The 20,878-nt window shown below is 42.6% G+C and overlaps 2 protein-coding genes across 2 annotated transcripts in view; one reads left to right on the top strand and one right to left on the bottom strand.

The window, feature by feature from the left end:
• USP35 (ubiquitin specific peptidase 35) overlaps window positions 1–8,206 on the bottom strand; it is an 81,862-nt gene extending 73,656 nt beyond the window's left edge. The window contains exons 1-2 of the mRNA XM_043993206.1: window positions 7,934–8,206; window positions 6,329–6,428 (exon numbers count right to left, since the gene is read on the bottom strand). The gene's annotated coding sequence lies outside the window, so the exon portion shown is untranslated. The remainder of the gene's footprint in view (window positions 1–6,328; window positions 6,429–7,933) is intronic.
• A 377-nt stretch (window positions 8,207–8,583) lies between these two features.
• The window catches only part of KCTD21 (potassium channel tetramerization domain containing 21), a 35,560-nt gene continuing 23,265 nt past the window's right edge, over window positions 8,584–20,878 (top strand). Inside the window, exon 1 of the mRNA XM_043991184.1 lies at window positions 8,584–8,626. The gene's annotated coding sequence lies outside the window, so the exon portion shown is untranslated. The remainder of the gene's footprint in view (window positions 8,627–20,878) is intronic.

Below are 20,878 nucleotides of genomic sequence, written 5' to 3'. Positions count from 1 at the left end.
TGAGTTCCGGGCAAGCAGAAACTGAGTCATATCTAATCTTACCGTCTCCTCCCAGCCAGCCTGAAGTAAACCTTCCATAAATGTCTGTTAATGGAATTTATTTTATCTGTCTTAAGGTTTAGAATCTGGTTGAAATTTAGCTATAGCTAGGTAGCATGAGTGGGGTCAATTTTGGGGGTGCTGCTATCTATCATTTATATTTTAGTGTGAGTTGACAGGTTTTTTCCTAGAGGACAGGTTTTCAGGGGGCAAAAGAGAGCATTGGCTCAGTGGGGGAATACAAAGGACTAAGTTGTGGGAGGGGGGCAGAAAACAGGAGCTTGTTCCAGTAAAATGAGTGGCTAGGTCCTGGGTTCAAGTTCACCTTATCTGTGAGGCCTTGGTCAAGTCCCTTTACTTCTGGGGTGTGTGTGTGGACTAGATGGTCTCTAAGGTCCCTTGAGGAAAGAAAAATCAAATTTCAGGCCCATCTGTCTTTTGGTAAGGATCTGCCTTCTCCCAACACTCAAACTTTCTTTTTTTCTTTCTTTTTTTTGCAGGGTACACTCAAACTTTCAAAAAGGGGGCAGCTTCCCTGTAACCTCAAGGTGATATCAATGACAAAAAATTATATCAGACATTTAGTCTCCAAAAGCATATTCCAAACTGGGAATCTTAAATCTACCTTAGTAAGGGAGGGCAAATCACTGGTTAAAACTCAGAGGACTCTTGTCTCTGGGACCTTGGGGAAGTCACTCTCTGAGCCTCAGCCTGTAATATGGGAGGGCTGGGTAGATGATCTCTAAGGTCTCTTCCAGCATTAGTGTCCAGAATTAGGACCCTTAGACCCTGAAAGACCAGTAATCATCTAAAAACCACTCGATGATGGCCAATGAACTGGTGGAGAAAGAAAAGAGAAGATTCAAAAGGGACATAATGCCTCTCTTTAAGCATCTAAAAGGCCATTAGGCAGAGTCGGGATTTACTGATCTCTAATGACCAAGTCAGCAATACAACAGAGTGGCCAAGAAAGCTAATTCAGTCTAAGGTTCCATTCAGAAAGGGACAGTTATCTAAATAATGGCCAGTCTGGATCATATGACATCCATGGTGCTCAATATGATGCTTAGTTCTGGGTACCACATTTAGGAGAAGCATTAATAAGCTGGAAAGGAGAGCAAGGAAGATGGTAAAAGGTCTCCACTTTCATCCCATATGGAAGACTGGCTGAAAGAACTATGGGACTTTTTAGTCTGGAGAAGACTTGAGGAGGTTCATATGATAGATAGCTGTTTTCAAATTTTTGTATGGCTGTCCTCTGGAAGAGGTATTAGATTTTTGGTAATTGGCTGGGGTGGGGTAGAACAAGGAACAAGGGATGGAAGTACCAAAGAGGTGAAATTAAGGTTTATATAATAGCATATAATAATTATATAACAATTACATAGTATTATAATAATAGCATTTAATAATAATAACACTGCTTAATAATAGATTTGTGATATGAATAATTATTTTATAATTATACTATAAAAATAATAGTATTTATTATTAATAATATTTATATAACACTTTAAGGTTGACAAAGCACTTTGCAATTATTTCTCTCATCTGTGCTATCACTATCCCCATTTTACTGATGAGAATATTTATGCAAACAGAGTTTCAGTCATTTTCCCAAGGTCATACAGCTGATAAGTATCTGAGGCTGGATTTGACCTTGGTTCTGCTTGCTAGTGAAAATCAGCATAATAGAGTAGAAAGGGCACAGTCTTTGGAGTGAGAGGAGGTAAGTTCAAATATTGTGTGACCTTGGCCAAGGAATTTAACCCCCCTGGGTCTCGGTTTCCTCATCTGTAAAATGAGAGGGTCAGTGTAGATCCCTTTCTGTTCTGAATCTACCATCGCTGGAGACCTTTGAGCAGAGACTGGCCGGCTATTTGTCAAAGAAATTGTGGGAGGGATTTCTGCAGAGGTACGAGCTAGACTGCATGGCCTCTCAGGCCCCATCAGCTCTGCAGTACTATGACTCAGGCATTTTAGAAGCATTTTCAGTTCTGTATTACATTTCTACCCTATTTCTTTCCTCCCAGGCTACAGGACTCTCCCCACCCCACTCACAAAAAAATCCGCTTTGCATCAAATTTGAGTGAGTAAATCAAGGTAAATTTTTGCTGTCAACCTTTTTTTTTTTCTTTCAAAGAGATCTCATTTAAGGAACATAGCCTATATTCAAACCACCCCAGTGCTTTTTGGATAACAATCTGTATCCCTTCCCCCAAGAAGGTCAGGACTTTGTCTTAGGATGCAAAGCTAGAAGGATCCTCAGAAATCCTCTAGACCTGCGTCTAGCACCCTGAAATACTTCTTTCTTATTATAACCTCCCACATTTTCCTCTGTCTCATTCCTCCCACATTTATTCTTTATCCTCACAATGTCCTGTTCTCTTCAATCCACCACCCTGGATCTGACCTCAGTTTCCTTGGAAGACAAGCCTTGACAAGTTCAACTGCCCTTAAATCTCTTGCCCCCCTTGTCCTCTGGGCATGCCTAGCTCAAACCCACCCCTAGGGTGCCCCTATCATCAGCCTGCTCTGCTCCTCCTTGCGGACTGCAGCACTGTGCTGGAGAACGTCATACAACCATGACAATGGCTTCCACTACAAATTTATGCTTCAACAGGGTCTTCAATGACGCATTTTCTTTCTACCCTTCCCAGAATTGATACTAGCACGCTCCACACAGCCTCTATACCAAGGCTTTTACCCTCCACACAACCCTTCTCCCTACTCCTCAGCAAAGGGACTAATTTTACTGAAAAAAAAAAATTAAGGCTATTCATTGTAGCCCCTCTTTTCTCCCCTAATCCAGAGCTCAAAAGCCTTCCAGTCCCTCCTTATTCTCTCCTCCTTCCCCTTTAGTTTCTGGGAAAGAGATGGCTCCTCTCTTTACCAAGGCCAACTCCTCTCTTTGTGACCTTGATTCTATATACATATACATTGTATATACGCACACTTAAAAATTATGTATATATGTCTATACATTGTATAAACACATCTAAACATTGTATATAAAAATACAAATACAGATGTATACATATCTCTAGCCATACACATACACATTAACATATATGCATATTCATATGCCCAACTCCAATCTCTCTCCTGAACCCCAGTTCCACATTACCAATTGCCTGCTGGACAGCCAGGTTGCTTCCTCAACAGCTCAGATTCATTATGTCCAAAACTGAACTCAACATCTCCCTCTGCAAACCAAGCCTTCTTCCAAACTGATTTCTGATGAGGTGTGACATCACGTAGGTTTGCAGCCTTGCAGCAGTCAGCTTTGACTCCCTCATCTCCGCATATTTAATCTATTGCCAAGTCTCAGAGAGGCAGAATCAACAACACAGCTTGAATCCACTCCCCCCCACCACCACCACTCAGATATCGTCATCTTAGTCGAGACCCTCATTACTTCTTGCCTGGACTATGGCGAAAGATTCCTAATTGGTCTCAAGGTATCCAGTCTCTTCCTACTCCAATAACATTTTCCACATGGCTGCCAAATGAATATTTCTATGATTCAAATCTAACTGCATCATCTCCCTGCTCAAAAATCTTCTGGGGCTACCTATTGCCTCCACTGTAAAATATAGACCCCTCTATTGGGCATTTCTGGTTTCCCAAATCTGACTCCTAGCTATATTTTTGGATTTTTTTCATATACTAACATTTACATATTCTGCATTCCAGGCAGAAGGGCCTATTAGCTATTCCCAGCAGCAGCTGAAGTAGTGCGGCATTGGAGCCTGGGTTAGAACCCCAAGCTCTGCCACTTAAGACTTGTATGGTCTTGGGGAATTCTTCACCTTCTAGACCACAATTTGCTCATCTCTCAGGTGAAGGGCTTGGGCCAGACAGACCCTCTGGTCCCTTCTAGCTATAAATTTATGCACCCATGTACATCAAAATAGCGAGGATATGGAAAGTACTTTGTAAACAAAGCTATGTATGTGTATTACATAGATATGCTATATATATGTATTATATAATGCCTATATCATGTGTGTATATACACACACACACACACACCCATGCACTAGTATCACTGTTCCATCTCTTCTCTCCCTCCTCTCTGCCTTTGCGGCAGCTCATCTCCTGTTTTTGTACTGCAGTCATTCTTCACCTTCATCGCTTAGAATCCTTGGCTTTCTTCAAGGTCAAACTCAGGTGCCATCTCTTATTGAGGCCTTCCTTGATCTCCCCAACTGTCAGGACCCTCTCCCTCCTCCAGTTGCCTTATATACTTAGCCTTGTTCATGTTGTTTCTCCCAAGTAGAATGAAAACTCCCCGAACCCACAGCATCTAGCAGAATGCCTTGGCACTGGACATAGTAAGCACTTAATGTTTTCTCCACTGACTGACAGCCCTGCACTCTGCAGGTTGTTGATATGAATAGTTTATATCATTTTACAGATGAAGAAATGGAGGTGCAGAAAGGTGTTAAGTGACTTTCTGATCTAAGGTCACACCCTGGCAGAGGTGAGATTCCAACCCGAGTCTCCTGCCTTCAAACTCGGTGTTCTTTCCATCCCCACTTCAACACTCTGCGTCTGCCCCAGCACCCAGCACTAGGCTTGCAGACAGTTAATAAATATTTGTTGATCTGGATTGTGAACAACAGAAGTTGAAACGAAATGAAGTCGGTAGTTAGCCCTTGGAGAGGCAGTATGGCATAGTGGATAGAAGGCTGGACTTGGGAGTCAGGAAGACCTGGGTTCAAAGCCCACCTCCAACACTTCCTGGCTATATGAGCACTACTGAGTTGCTTAATCTCTTTGGGTCTCAGTCTCATCATCCATTAAATGGGGTTAATGCCTGTATTTTACCTCACACTGTATTTTTCCCTAACACTCAAGTTCCTCATTTATTCAACAAGCATTGATTAGGCACATACTATATACAGATTATTCATAAACTATATTCAGTGTCAGACACAGATCATCCATGGGGAGATCTTGCTGCATGGACACTATGGTCTAAGCAATGGCCTCCAGAGAGGCTTTTCCTTTGGGAATCACTGCAGGGAGCAGAAAGATTGCTGTACCTAGTACAACGCACATAGTAGGTGCTTAATAAATGCTTACTGAATTGAATTGCTGACCTTCCCCTGGGAGGATCAAATAAGAGAAGTCTTCCTTGCTCAAGATTAAAGAAAGCCGGCCATGATACACTCTTCTTCGTCTGAGAAGGCCTCTGATTACCAGAAGCCTCAATTCAATAAGCCTAAATCATCTCCAGCTTACCAGGAAGGGGTTGAGGGAGAAGGGTGTGTCTGTGTTTGTGGGTGTGAGAATCATAGAATTGGATGGGTTCAGAGTTGGATGGGATCTCACTGCCATCTAGTCTAATTCTTTCCCCCCAAAAGAATCCTCATCACCCGCTAAGTGGCCCCCACCCCTCTATTTGGAGACAACCAAATCAGGGAACCCTATCACTTCTGAAGGTGGCTCATTCCACTTTTGGACAGCTCCCATTGTTAGGTTGGTTTTCCCGACATGAAGCCCAAATCGACTTCTTTGTTTCTTCCAGCTCTGGCTCCTGGTTCTGTCCCCTGGTTCAAAGTGAACAAGTCTATTCCTTATTCTACATGACAGCTAGAAAAATGACTTTGGGGGGAGGGGTGTACCATGCCACCCCCTACATAATACCATTGTGCCGAATGCTATTATTATTTCATTTGATCCTCACACCAACCCAGTAAGGTAGGTGCTATTGTGCTCTCCATTTTAGAAGAAGACACTGAGGCAAACAAAGGCTAGATGATCTGCCCAGGGTCACGTAGCAAGTTTGAACTTGGGTCTTCCTGGGTCCAGCATTCTAGCCATTGTGCCTTCACATCTCACTAGACTGGGGACTCAACCTGAACCTTTAAAAAAAATTTTTTTTGAAAACTGCATTTCAATATAATTGGTTTCCTTGGCAATCCTACGTATTTTATTTTGTGCATTTAAAAACCAGATTCTGAGAAGGGGTCCCCAGGTTTCACCAGACTGCCTAAAGGGTCAATAACATAAATGAAGGTTAAGGACCTGTGATTTAGGGTCACAGAATGCCAGGACTGGAAGGGACCTTGGAGAGCATGGAGTCCAAGCCTCTCTCTCTCTTTTTTAAATAGATGAAGAAACTGAGTACCTAGAGGGAGCTACATGTACACACATGAATAAGATACAGGATAGAAAATGGGGAAACAAGCTGGAATTAGAAGACAGGTGGATCTAATTCCCAGGTCAGCTACTTAATATCTGTGTGACCTTGGACCAGTGATTTCATCTGTTTCCTTACCTGTAAAATGAAGATGCTGGATTGGATGGCTCAGACCTCTTCATTCTCTAAATCTCTGACTCATGCCTCCTTTAAGTACTACAGAGTCAGAATATTGTACCTGGAAAAGCCAAGAGAGACCATCTAGTTCAACATTTTACATCTTCTTAGTAGTGTTTTTGTCAAGGTTATTGTCTATTTCAACAAAGGGGGCCCCTCCTGAAATTAGCCAGGCAGTGGTCGAAAGAGGATTAGATTTAGAGTCAGGAATTCTAGATTCTACCAACTAGCACCTTTCGTGCCTAGCACAGTGTGCCTGAGCTCAGGCAAATTAACATCTCTGGTCCTCAGTTTTCTCATCTGTAAAAAGAGGGTGTTGGGCTATGATTTCTAAGGTACCTCAGAGATCTAAACCCTGTATAGAGGAGGAGCCAGGTAAGGATTGTGGGAAATCTTACCAAAGGCAAATAAATAGATAGATAGATAGATAGATAGATAGATAGATAGATAGATAGATAGATAGATAGATAGATAGATAGATAGATAGATAAATAAATAAATAATGTGGGTGGGGGAGGGAGAAGAAGGGGAAAGAGGAATGACGCTTTAAACTTGATTCGGGGATGGCTGAAGCAGGCTAAATGCTATGCCCTGCAGACAGCATCAGATGCAGGCCATTGGAAAACAGCCATACATCATCCCGCATTAAAGCCTGTGGGTGGTTCTGTTTTGTTATATATATTTTTAAAACAGGAACAATTTTCATACCGCTTTCTTTGCTGACTCATCTACTGCGTCTAGCCTAGGAGAATAAATCTCATCTCGGAGTCTGGAGACCTTGCTCTGACTCTTACTAGCTGCATGACCTTGGGCAAGTCACTGATACCCGCAGGCCCTTAGCTCCTCATTTTTAAAATGCGTATAGGCTGCTCTGAGGAAAGTGATTGGCAAAGTCGAGAACCCTATACAGACGACATTTAGCCCAATTGTAAATCCGGGTCCAAGGGCCCCGGCCGGCCCACGCCATCAATGCATCAGCATATTTGACAAGTCCTCATTAAGTGCGACATCTCTGAATCTGGAAGAATTATATCTGTGTCATTCACGCACACACGCACACACACACACACACACACACACACACACACACACACACACACACGGAAATACAAACACAGACATCCCTCCTTTTTCTCCCCAACCCCTTTCCCAGGGGCCCCGCACCCTGGGTCCTGACAATTCCACCTGCTAAGATCAGGATTTTAAAAATGCGTGGCTGCAGAATATCCCTCCTCAAAAAAAATGAAGGGGTTGAGTCGCTAATACTATGACCTCCACCACATCCCTTAAACACACCCTTCCATCCACCCCGACAGGTTCATTCCTTTTCAGATGCTGATTCAAACAAGCGTCTCCATCTCACTTTGCTAGAGGTGATGCAAAGGAAATTTAGTGTGAGGACATCATTTTAAATGCCAGCATTACTTACTACCTCCTACCTGTGTGACTTTGGACAAATCCTTTCGACTCTCTGGACCTCAGTTTCCTCATCTGTCAAATGAGAGGGGTGGTGTTCACGGTCCCAGCCATAAATTGTTCCATTTCCTCCCTCCCTCCGCAACTTACCTCTTCAAACCCGGGAAAGGAAAGGACTCCTGCAGCAGTATTTTCTTGTGCGCAGCCCGGGGAGGGGGCTGGAGGAGGATGCAGAGGATGCGGTTGGCCAGAGGCCGATGGGTGCAATGCCCGGAACGCACTGCAGTGCATACGCACAGTCTGGCTGGGAGATAGCTGCGTTCAGTGCTGCCGCCGCTGCTGGATTTATGCACAGCGCACAGTACCAGAGACTTCTGCAGCCGGCAGCACTGACCGCAGGATCTGGGAGATGCGCAGAGGGGAGGGAGGGAGGGAGCAAGGGAGGGAGGAGGAGATGCTGCTGGAGGGAGGGCGGACGCCGCAGGAGAGGGGAGGAGCTGCTGCCTAACCGGGTGGGGGAAGGGGGTAGGGGCGACGTGGCCCCAAGACCCTTCCCAGGCTCAGTCCCCTTTAACAGCAGCCGGCTAGCGTGCGCTGGGGTGGAGAGAGATCGCCGCAGGACTTCCTGGGAGATGGAGTTCTAAAGCTGCGGCTGGACTGTGGCCGAGGAGGGGATTGGGAACTACAAATCCCAGGAAGGGCTGCGCCTGATATTGAGCCACCTCCCCCGCTCCCCACCTCCCGCCCCCAGCTGGGCTCAGCTCCCCCACTCCTCCCCCTCCCACTTCCCATTGCTGTGCTCCAGCGCCCGGGAAGGGGAGTCTCCGGAGCAAGGGGGAGAAGGTGGGTGCGGGGGGGGATCGAGGGCTGGAACTGGGGCTCTGCTGGGAGGGGATCTCTGAACACCTTTCTCACCTGGCCACCTGGCCCGGGGTGGAGGGTGGCGGATTAGGACGGGGGTGATACACGGTGCGACCAGGCTGGACTGGAGGATATGGGGCATGATAGTAGAGGACAGAATGGAATTGGAGGCGACAGGGCAGGATAGGAGAGAAACTGGGGAATAGAGCAACCTAGGAAAAGAGGAAGGAGCCAGGAAAGGGCTGTGGTAGATAATAACAGCTTTTCACGGTTTACAAAACACTTTTCTCCCTAGGGCCCAAAGAAGTAAGGGAGTGTAAGTGTAACTTTCCCAATTTGACAGATGAAGAAACTGACATTCAGAGTGGTGATATGATGGACCCGAGGTCACACTCACTAATTTACGAGTTGGTAATCTTGAATACACTTACCTGACTCTAGGTCCAGGTTACTGGGGGGTGGGGAAAATGAAGAATTAATTATAGGATCATTAATAATAGCTAGCATTTCTAGGTGCTTTAGATGCTTGTATAATTTAGTTATAGCTAAATAAGCAATTTCTTCGTTTTATAAATGAGGAAACCGAGGCTCCAAAAAGTTTCATAATTTGCCCCAGTAGTAAGTTGCAAAGCTGGAATTCAGACGTGTCTTCTGATTCTGATTGTTTTTCCAGTATTACCAAGGGTCTCCAAGGGACCTGGGCAGGAAAGGGTTTAAAATGTAGTTTAGGGCCCCATGGAAACTGAGAAAGTTTTAAGTGTTTATGTCCTATTAGCTAAAGTAATGGGACATCATGAACTGGATGGGTGTTGGGCAGCAGAAGAGCAAATTATAATCTTTGGAATTGTAGGTTGGAGGACTGGATGCAATAGGAAAGGTGGAACTAATCATGGAAACAAAACAAAGACTTAATATTTGAGGAGGGAAGGGACTTTGAGATGAATGGGAATAAGTGACCTTTTGAAGAAGGAGCAGAGCAGAAAGTGGAGTAATGTTGATCATTATTATTATCATCCCTGCCCTGGTCAGAACCCACCTACTCTAGTTTGGGGCTCACAGCGTTTTAGGAAGGCTATTGATAAGCTTCAAGATGGCCAGGATAACGGAGGGTCTTGAGATCATGCCTGTCGAAGATCCATGGAAGAAACTGCTTTGTACAAATTTTGTATATATGGAAGTTAGATCTTAGATCTCCAGGTAGGAGAGATCTTGGAGGCCATTTGTCCAACCCCCTCATTTTACTGTTTAGGAAACCAAGAGCCACTAAGTTAAGTGACTTGCCCACACAGGTAGTAAGTTCCAGAAGCAGAATTTGAACCAAGGTCCTCTGACTCCAGGACCAATACTTTTTTTTGGGGCAGGGCAATGAGGGTTAAGTGACTTGCCCAGGGTCACACAGCTATCAAGTGTCAAGTGTTCAAGGTCGGATTTGAACTCAGGTCCTCCTGAATCCAGGGCCGGTACTTTATCCACTGCTCCATCTAGCTGCCCCTCAGGACCAGTACTTTTTTTTTTTTTTTTTTTTTTTTTTAGTGAGGCAATTGGGGTTAAGTGACTTGCCCAGGGTCACACAGCTAGTTAAGTATTAAGTGTCTGAGGCCGGATTTGAACTCAGGAACTCCTGACTCCAGGGCCGGTGCTCTATCCACTGCGCCATCTAGCTGCCCCGGACCAGTACTTTTTAATGTGATTTTTGTGTCTGCATAACATAAACATACATGTATGTGAATTACTTTTCCGTGTACATGTTCCATAGAATGTAAACTCCTTGAACGCAATGACTTTCATTTTTGTCTTTCTGTCTCCAAAGTACCGTGCTTTCTGCCACTTGGTAGAAACTTAGAAACTTGTTGATTGAGAAGAAAGGATTTCAAGGGGACAAGAAAGCTTTTTTCCATTATTTGAAGGGCTGCCTTGTGGAAGAGGGAATGGGCTTGTTCTGCTTGCTCATAATGGGCACAGCTAGGACCTGTGGGCAGAAATGATCCTGTGAAGGGCTGCCCAACAATGGAATGAGCTGTGCCATGAGACAGTGAGCCCCTGTCCCGGGAGGTGTCAAGCAGACTCTGGTTGCCTGCTTGTCAGAGACAGTGGAGTTGGCTCATGCTTCAGGCGTTGGTTATATCGCATCATCGATGGGGTCCTTTCCATGCTCACTTAGGGTCCAAAGACCTGGGTTCAAAACCTAGCACCAACACTGTGTGACAATGGTTAAATCACTTAACCTTTCTGAACTTCAGCCACCACATCCTGGACGATAGCATTTTTATTACCAGCCTCACAGGGTCATTGTTAGTGGAAAGCATTCCAAAGTACATTCTAAACATGGGAAACTCTATATTCAGAGGAACTCTGAGAATCTAGGTTCCTATATAGTGCCTTAGATCAAGTGGAGATGGATTGGGGAGCCTTTCCAGGCCAAATGTGTTAAAGGCCTCTGGTGTTTGAACTGGGCAATTCCTATTGCAAGGCAACTAGATGTTGGCCCTGCTCTTTTCCATCTGATTTGGACAGAGACTGAAAGAGAATGACAGAGACAGACAGAGACAAAAAGAGAGATTACAGAGGAATTGTGAAAGGAGTTTCAGAGAATGTCTTTACATAACTTAGAAGACTCCTTTCCAGCTAAGTGCTTGCCATAAAAGGTTGTGCTATTCTCCTACAAGGTTCCTAGCTCCTCTTAGTCACATCCATCGAGGACTATGGTAAAGGCCACCTGGGGCAAGGGGAAAGGCAAACTGGGGACTTAGTCATTCAACAAACATTTATTATTTACTATATGCAAGGTCCTATGTTTGGTTACAAAGACAGATATAATGTTCTTCCATCAGTTAGCTCACTATCTCATAGAGAGGAAAAGATGTGTATACAAATTACCGTAGTAAAGGGGAAGTCTGAGGAGGGAGAGAGCTGACCCTGGCTCTTGTTGTCAGAGTAGGCTTCATGGTGGACATCATTCTGAGTTGGGCCTCTAAGGATGGGGCTTCAATGTGAGGAGTACTATTCTAGGCTATTCTAGGATCAGAGAGTTGGAAGAGACCTTAGTCCAGCACTTCATCTTAAAGAGGGAAAGAGCTGAGAGTCAGGGATAAAAAAGCAACTTGTCTGGTTTTATGTAATCAGTATCATAAATGGGATTTGAACTCGTCTTCTGACTCTGAATCCATCGTCTCATTCTATTCCCCTACATTGTAAGTCCTCAGCATGCCTAAAAACAGAGGAGAGAGAGCTGGCTAAGAATTATCTACCCTGAGGAATAGGGAGACATAAGGCTGAAGAGATGTTTTGGGGTCCCAGTTTTAGAGGGTCTTGGACACCAGGATAAGGAATTTATATTCCGATTAGAAGACAGGAGAAAAGGCCATGTAACACTAAACATAATATAGATAGGAAACTTATTTGTGAGGGAAATGTATAGCTTTAATATTTGAATAATTTAATAATTTGTGCAAATTGCCCAATCTGCTTCTAAAATGGGTGTGAAGATTCCATGGCTGAGACATGACCATGGAATTAAGTTAGCTACTCTGGCCAAATGAGGTCAAATGTTTCTTGTACTTGGGGACAGGCAGTATAGTACGGTGTTGAGACGGATGGATTTAAAGCCAGAGGACCAGGGTCCAAATCCCACCCCTGCTACTTACTACTTGTGTTACCTTGGGCAAGTAGCTTAACCTCTCAGGGCCTCAGTTTCCTTATTTGTAAAATGAGCAAGTCTAACTAGGTGACCTCTAAGGTTGCTTCCATCTCTAAAACTATGATTTCATGATCTTTCTTGACCATGAGAGGGAAATATAGTAGTGTTGGTATCCTTCCTCACAGGCAGGAGTTACCTCAGTGGGGCCAGTCTAGAGTGAGAAAAATAATAATATTGATAATTAATAACAAGGATTTCAGGGAAGGGTCTATAATTTCATCAGAGCGGGGAGGTCCCTCTGCCAAGGAAGATTGCAGCCCATCCACACCTTAGTAAATAATCCTTTAAGAGTTATCTGGGGGGGGGCAGCAGCTAGGTGGCGCAGTGGATAAAGCACCAGCCCTGGATTCAGGAGTACCTGAGTTCAAATCCGGCCTCAGACACTTGACACTTACTAGCTGTGTGACCCTGGGCAAGTCACTTAACCCCCATTGCCCCGCAAAAAAAAAAAAAGTTATCTGGGGTCTGCTAGGTGGCACAGTGGATAGAGCACCAGCCCTGGAGTCAGGAGGACCTGAGTTCAAATCTGGCCTCAGACACTTAACACTTACTAGCTGTGTGACCCTGGGCAAGTCACTTAACCCCCATTGCCCCGCAAAAAAAAAAAAGTTATCTGGGGTCTGCTAGGTGGCACAGTGGATAGAGCACCAGCCCTGGAGTCAGGAGGACCTGAGTTCAAATCTGGCCTCAGACACTTAACACTTACTAGCTATGTGACCCTGGGCAAGTCACTTAACCCTCACTGACCTGCAAAAAAACCCGAAAAACAAATTAAAAAAAAAGAATTATCTGCCTGGGAACAAACAAAGATTACCCAGTGGCCAGTGACCCTTTCTGCATCTTATTAGGCCAGTTCTTTGATAACAGGCACATAGTTTTATTGTTGTTCAGTCATTTTCAGTGTCCACCTCTCCATAACCCCTTTTTTGAGCTTTTATTGGCAAAGATACTAGAGTAGCTTGCCATTGTCTTTCTCTAGCTCATTTTACACATGAGGAAACTGAGGCAAACAGGGTTAAGTGACTTGCCCTGGGTCACACGGCTATTAAGTGTCTGAGGTGAGATTTGAACACAGGTCTTCTTTGACTCCAGGCCTGGTACTCTATCCACTGTGCCACCTAGCTGCAAATAGTTTGGCCCAGGCCAAAGGCACTCAGAGCCTTTCCAGACCTTATAATCCAATGGCATAGCCTTCACGGGCCAATGTCATCTCCAAGCCATGATGAAACATTGGAGGAAGACTCTTGATTTATCAGTGGATCTGAAATCTTATCATTGTGGGTGTTCCCCTCCAGTGATACATATAGCAACCCATCTTTACCTGCCAGGCCTCTGTCATTCTTGTCTAGGTCCTCCTGTAAATCTCCCAGAGTGGTTCAACTCATTGTTCTGAGATTCTTCCTAGATCAATTGACATTGTATAGACAACAGAAGAGCATACCAAGTAAACAGAAGCTAACTCCCTCTCTGGTCACATAATGGGACCGTTTTTTTTTTCCTGGTCATCCCTATCTCTGATGACATACTTCATACCCATTGCTCCTGAATAATGCTTCTTTTTCTACATGTTGACACCTGCTCAGGCCCACTACATACCTCTACATTGCCCTTGGGTGATACTCAACTTCATTTCTTCAAAGATTATAGTATTCCACAAAGTATCTGGCACATAGTAGACATTTAATAAATAATTGTCCAATTTTATGACTCATAGCTATACAACATCACTAGTTAGAATATAGGTGTTTTGATTTTGTTTTGTTTTTTAATGGGCCTTTGTGTCAGAGAGTTTATAGTCTTTGAAGAACTATGCCATTCCCTAAAGGCCATCCATCCCAGTGTATCCTCCACACCATACACTATCTTCCTTGATCCTTTCAGTAGCTATGAGGAATAACTATGAGGTAGGAAACATAATAGGATGGTAGATTTAGAGCCAGAAGAGACCTTAGCAACCGTTTAGAGCCAGGGCCACATAACTCATAAGTATCTGAGGCTAAGTTTGAACCTGGGTCTTACTAACCAAGTCCCTACTACTGCTTCTCCATGAAGTCATTGTCTCATCAGCGAGCCTATTCCTTTCATGGATACAAATCTCTACTCATCCATACCCTGTTATCCTATGTAACTCTTGTTCATCCCCTTAAAAAAAAACCACAAAGGATCTACCCAAAGCACTGGAGGCCATCTTTGGGGTCTTTGAATAAATAATTAATGGCTACTGGTTCATTGGGTGGTTGTTGTTATTGTTTGGTCATCTTCACTGGTGTCTGACTCTTCATGACCTTTTTTATGGTTTTCTTGTCAAAGATACTGAAGTGGTTTCCTTTTCCTTCTCCAACTCATTTTACAAATGAAGAAACTGAAGCAGAGTTAAGTGACTTGCCCAGGGTCATACACCTAGTCATATGTCTGAAGCCAGATTTGAACTCATGTCTTCCTGGATCCAGGTCTTGTGCTCTATCCACTGCACCACCTAGTACCTAAGGGTTATCTGTCCATAAGTTATTCATCATTATTGCTTTATGACTAGCCTTCCTTTTCCAGACATACAGTGATGATGCCTTATATATAACTTGCATGTAAATCATCATCAGTATCATATCCCAGCATGCTACTTACAAACATCTGGTATCTTTCCATTGCCCTTTTTGGGTTATCCACAGTTTGATACTTTAGAGCTTGTGGTATTTCATGATTTGCAGTCATACAGCATCATGTTAGAATATTGGTATTAAAAAGGTAGGCATTGTTAATGGAAGAATGGGGAGAGGGGAGGCAGAAGTGCCCATCAAAAGTACTATGCACTGTCCCAAATACAACTGATTAATTCTCCTCCTCTTCCATTTTGGGCCCAGGTCTTTCCACTCTATCTGCCCATCCAGCAACATGTCATAATGTGAGCCATATGCCTTCTTCATTGATTGGCTCTCCCTCTGTGGATTGTGAGGCTGATCATTTTTTGAGGTGCTATGCACCTACCTGAAAAGATCCTAGAGTATTATGGAGTTTGATGCAGCCAGCACTATGGCATCTACAAACTAGAGCAGTCAAAGAATTTCATTACAGTTAGGAAATCTGTCTTTTCCTTGAATTCTTCATAGGGTGTCTTCCATAACACTAGCCAATACTTTTTTTAAGCAACCAACTCCCTGTTTTATTCCTTGACTGATAACCAGAATCAGATTGTTAAATTGATATTGTTCTTCTCCATGACTGCTTCTTTCAAGGAATCATATGACTGCAACATATATAAGGTGTACCAAAAATCTTTGGGCATTTTAAAGGTTTTAATAATAGAAAACTGCCCTAAGACTTTTGGGCCACAGTTTATAGGGAAGCTGCATTTTAGTCCATTGAACCAAATGCTTTCTTGTAATACAGTAAACGCAATGGGTTCTTGTATTCTCTGTACTTCTCTGTCAGTAGAGTGACTGAAGATGTAATCTCCTATGGAAAACCATCTGCAAAAGTCTGCCTAGTCTCATGTTTTCACAACTACATGTGTTATAGGCCATTTTTTACAGGGAAAAATGTAGGGACATGACTCAGTGATTGCTGATGCTTTCTTACTTACTTGATAGGGTCTATTATACAGACTGTAACAAATAATCTACGATCTTTTCACTTTTTTAATCTTCACTTTCAGATACCTTGAAAATTGATCCCCAAGTGCCTATAGTGTTACCTACAGATAGATTTAGCCCCTGTAATATTGGTTAGGTCTAGTCTCTCTTTCTGTGTAGCACAGTGAATAAAGTGATAGACCTGGAGTCGAGAAGATTCATCTTTTTGAATTCAAATCTGGCCTCAGATACTTACTAGTTATGTGACACTTAACCCTGTTTGCCTCAGTTTCCTCATCTGTAAAATAAACTAGAGAAGGAAATGGCAAAGCACTCCAGTATCTTTGCCAAGAAAACCCCAAATGGGGTCACAGAAGTCAGACATGACTGAAATGACTCAACAACAACTACAAACAAAAATGAGCTGGAGAAGGAAATAGCAAACCACTCCAGTATCTTTGCCAAGAAAACCCTAAAAGGGGTCATGGAGAGTCAGACATGACTGACAAACAGCTAAACAACAAACAAAAGCCTGTCTTCCCTCCTGATCTTAAGTGACATTTCCACTTCCCCAGATGGCATTGGGTGCTGAGGTATTAGTCAAAATATGGTTCTTCTGTTGTCATCAGTGATAAAGATAGCTATAAAAACACTGCTAAATCTGTTCCACTTTGGAATTATTTGTTGTCCTTTTAGTTTCATTTATAAAAATGCTCTTAGGATATTTTGATTTTTTTGGAGCCTCATGCCAAACTTTCTTTGGTCTCATTTTTCCTATCCTGCTTCTTTCTGTTACTATAGTCATTATTTTGAAATATCTTCCTCTATAACACTTTGCAAGTGAGACTATATTCACCTTTAGTGGTCATGTCTTTGCTTAACAAGGAAAATCAAGTATCTGCTGACTGACTGAAGCCATTTCTAGGCTTATTTGGTCTCATTGTTGTGGCAGTTTTATACTCCCTAAGAAATGGTAATAATCAGGGTCAATGTCTTTACTTTTATCCATTTCTCTTTTTTCCATGACCAATAACTTGTTTGAATAAATGAGGTTAGAACTGTATGTACTAGGGTAAATTTTTTTTCTAATTTGATGTTGATTTTGATTTTCAGTCTTAACTAATTAGTAGTAATGATATTATATAGCTATGAAATGTCTTAGACATCTATAAGCAGTTGATATCTTTTGGTTGTTCTACCATCATCCCCAGGGACAACCTTTGTTTGAAGAAATTACTCCAGATGATTTTACTTGGTTTTGAGTTTTTCATAATATTTCTTTATTTCTTCATCCTCTGGTATGGTTGTGGGCACATAAAATACAGTTATTTTCATTGTGGCCTAATTGTTTACAATTGTTATGAGCTATTCAAGGTGAAATGACCAGATATCCCATGAAATGACATTTCTTTTTAACTTTGAGTGTCCAATGAAATTAACTCCTTTATTTGCTTCTCTTAAGAAAACCTATAAATCATCCTTTACTTTACTTTCAACTTCCTTATATCTTCTGACTGTTCACTGGACAAAAATTTCCCATTTAGAGTACCAACAGTTAAATTGATGCTTATTAGGTAGATGCTACAGCTATTATCATCTTCATTTTACAGATGAGAAAACGGAAACTCAAAAAAGTTGTGACTTATAAAAATTATCCAGTTCATGAATGGTGGATCTGGGATTTGAAAATAGATCTGAATCCATTGTTTTTTCCTCTGTACCACAGCTGACTCAAAAAAAAGTATTGGCTAAAATACAAGGAAAAGTTCTGCCTCAGTCCTTCCCACAAAGAGAGTTATCCTCATATTTCATAGAAGGGGCCACTTCTATGTAATGTAAGCTGAATGATTTGTGATGATGAATGAATGAGTGTGATGGCTGCTTGTGGGCTTTAAAATATGATGAAAAACGGGAGAACAACAATAGTATTGGAGTTGGATAAATGTTGTTCTGGCTTTCAAAAATACTAAAAGGTTCACCTCTCAAGTATAGGTCAGGCAAATAGACTTTGATTCCTAACAAAATTCTAGAATGAATCATTAAAGGGATGGTTTGGGAGCATTTAGAAAGGGAAGCAGCAATCACTAAGAGCTAGTATGACTTCATTGAAGAGGAGTCGTGCCTAACTTCATTGGTTTTTTTTTTTTGATAAATAGTATATCTAGGTTTCAGCAAGGCTTCATATCCAAATGGACAAGATGGAGAAATGTGGACTAGATGATAACTTTGGTGAATTCAAAACCAGACCCAAAGAGTGATTAATGGATCAGTGTCTTGTTGGAAGGATGTTTTTCACAATGTACCTACCCTAGGGATTTGTTGTAAATTCTGTTATATTTAATATTTTTTTCATTTTCATTTAACATATTTATATCTTAGGTGAAGTTATAAATGGATATACAAAATTTATAAATGACACAAAACTTAGAGGTATAGCTAATACATTGGATGGCCATAAGGGATTTTCCAACTCTGAATCTATAATACTCTAACTCAGGGTCGAGTTCAGGATGAATGATCTACATTGACTAGATAGATAAAATTTAGTAGAGATAAATGTAAAATCCTACATTTATATACAAAAAGTCAATTACATGAGCATAATATGAGGTGGACATGGCTAAACAAAAGTTTGTGTGGAAAAAGTCTAGGGGTTTTAGTGAATTTAAAGCTTAGCACAAATTAGGAGGGTGACAAGTAAAAAAGAAAAGCTAATGCCATCTACTGTAAACTAAATTGAGAAGCAGAGTTATCAGAACAAAGAAGATGATGGCCCTGCAGTCCTCTTCCCTGGACAGACCCAACGTTAGAGTACTGCATTCTGTTTAGGGTCCTAGGACATTTTAGAAAGACATTGACATATTGGATGGGACCCCAGGGAGGGCAACAAGGTTGGTGAAGGAAATGGAGATCATGGCATACAAGTGTCATTTGAATGATATGGGAATGTGTAGCCTCAAGAAGAGAAGATTAAGGGGAGATAGAGCGGTTATCTAAAAGTTCTTGAATGGGAGTTGTGTAAGAAAGATTAGATTTGGGGGCAGCTAGGTGGCACAGTGGATAAAGCACTGGCCTTGGATTCAGGAGGACCTGAGTTCAAATCCAGCCTCAGACACTTGACCCTGGGCTAATCACTTAACCCTCATTGCCCTAAAAAAAAAAAAAGAAAGAAAGAAAGAAAGAAAGATTAGATTTGTTGTTCTTAGTTTGGAGTACAGAACCAAGATCAATGGCTGAGTATTATAAGGAGATGGATTTTAGCTTGTTCTGAGCAAACATTTTCTCACAACCATTTATCTATAAGTGAAATGGATGGCAGAACCATAACTAGGTCTGGGCAATCAGAGCCTTGCCAAGATGTTTAGAGGGTACCTGACAGTCCTCTCTCCTAGGTATCTTTCCCTGCCCACCTTGCCCCACTCCTATATAGGCAATAGCAATCTTTTCCTAGGGGAGGCTTCCTCTCCCATCAATAGCTTAGGAGCCTTATCCAATCATGGGGCAGGCTTCATATACCACCATGGCCACATCTCGGGTAAACCTCTCCTCCTACCCACCACTCTTGCTTATTGCAGGTTCAAACATTGCTAGTTATAGCTCTGACAGGTTGCTTCAGTAGATTTGTTTGTTTTAATTGTTTGTCATATGTTCTCTAAGAGGACCATGACAGATGTCATGACTTGCAATGAATTAGATTTTATGTGAGGTAAAGCTGTGCAAAGTCACCAGCCTCATTCTCTCCTCTAGAGCCATCTGGGTCCAGTGTCGGGATACACATCAGAACGACTGAAGATGACCCCAGATGTTTAAGGCAATTGGGGTTAAGTGACTTGCCCAAGGTCACACAGCTAGTTAAGTGTCAAGTGTCTGAACCTGTATTTGAACTCAGGTCCTCCTGTCTCCAGGGCTAGTGCTCTATCCACTGCGCCACCTAGCTGCTCTACTTCAGTGGATAAGGAAGATCTGAAGTGGTCTTCAGGCAGATGACTGTCAGAGATGCTCTAAAGGAGATTCCTGTTCAGATACCAATTAGATTAAATGACTTCTGAAATCCCTTCCATCTCTGTGACTCTGTGATTCTATGAGTTTATTTTTTAAAATGTGGAGAAAGAAGAAGTAAAGCACACCCCTGCAACCAGGGCTGGGGATTCAGGGAGAGCCAAATACTGAGTGTACTGTATCCTTTTGCCAGCTCCAAGGACTCAGCTCTGCTTTAGGGACAGCCTAAATCGCTGGCACTCCTGGACTCCCTTGACTTGAGCAGGATCTTCCACCCCTTAAGTCTGGTTTCCTTCCAGATCTGCAAACCCAGAAGTCTCTTGGAACTGAACTGAGCTGGTTCCAAAGGGGTTGGAGGTGGTGAGGGATATAGGGAGTTCCTGACGCCAGCAGCATAGCCTTGGACAAGTTGCTTCAGTTTCCTCTTGTAAAATGAGAGGGGGTGGACTAGCTACTTTCTAAAGCCCCTTTTAGTTTTGACCTTTTATGTTCAAAAGTCGCCTTCAGCTCTAAGAGTTTATGTTCCAAATTCCTTTCTGGCTCTAAGGGCCCTTCTGTGTTCTGAGAGCTGTCCCAGCTCTGAAATTCCATGCTCTGAGGTCCTTCTTTCTCACTCTGAGGATGCTCTGAGGATCCTCTCAGGTCTGACATTCTATGTTCTGAGGTCCTTCTCAGCTCAAGCATTCTATGTTCTAAGATTCCTCCCAGTTCTGACATTCTGTGTTCTAAGATTCCTCCCATTTCTGACATTCTATGCTCTGATGTCCCTCCCAGTTCTGACATTCTGTGTTCTAAGATTCCTCTCAGTTCTGACATTCTGTGTTCTAAGGTCCTTCCCAGCTTTGAAATTCAGTGTTCCAAGGTCCCTTCCAATGCTGACCTTCTATGTTCTGAAGTCTTTCCCACTTGTAACATCCTTTTTTCTGTGAAGGTTCTCTCCACCTCTAACATTCTATGTTCTAAAATTTCCTA

This window comes from Dromiciops gliroides, chromosome 3 (assembly GCF_019393635.1).
Source record: "Dromiciops gliroides isolate mDroGli1 chromosome 3, mDroGli1.pri, whole genome shotgun sequence".
NCBI classification, from domain to species: domain Eukaryota; kingdom Metazoa; phylum Chordata; class Mammalia; order Microbiotheria; family Microbiotheriidae; genus Dromiciops; species Dromiciops gliroides.
This window is presented reverse-complemented; position numbering and strand designations above follow the sequence as displayed.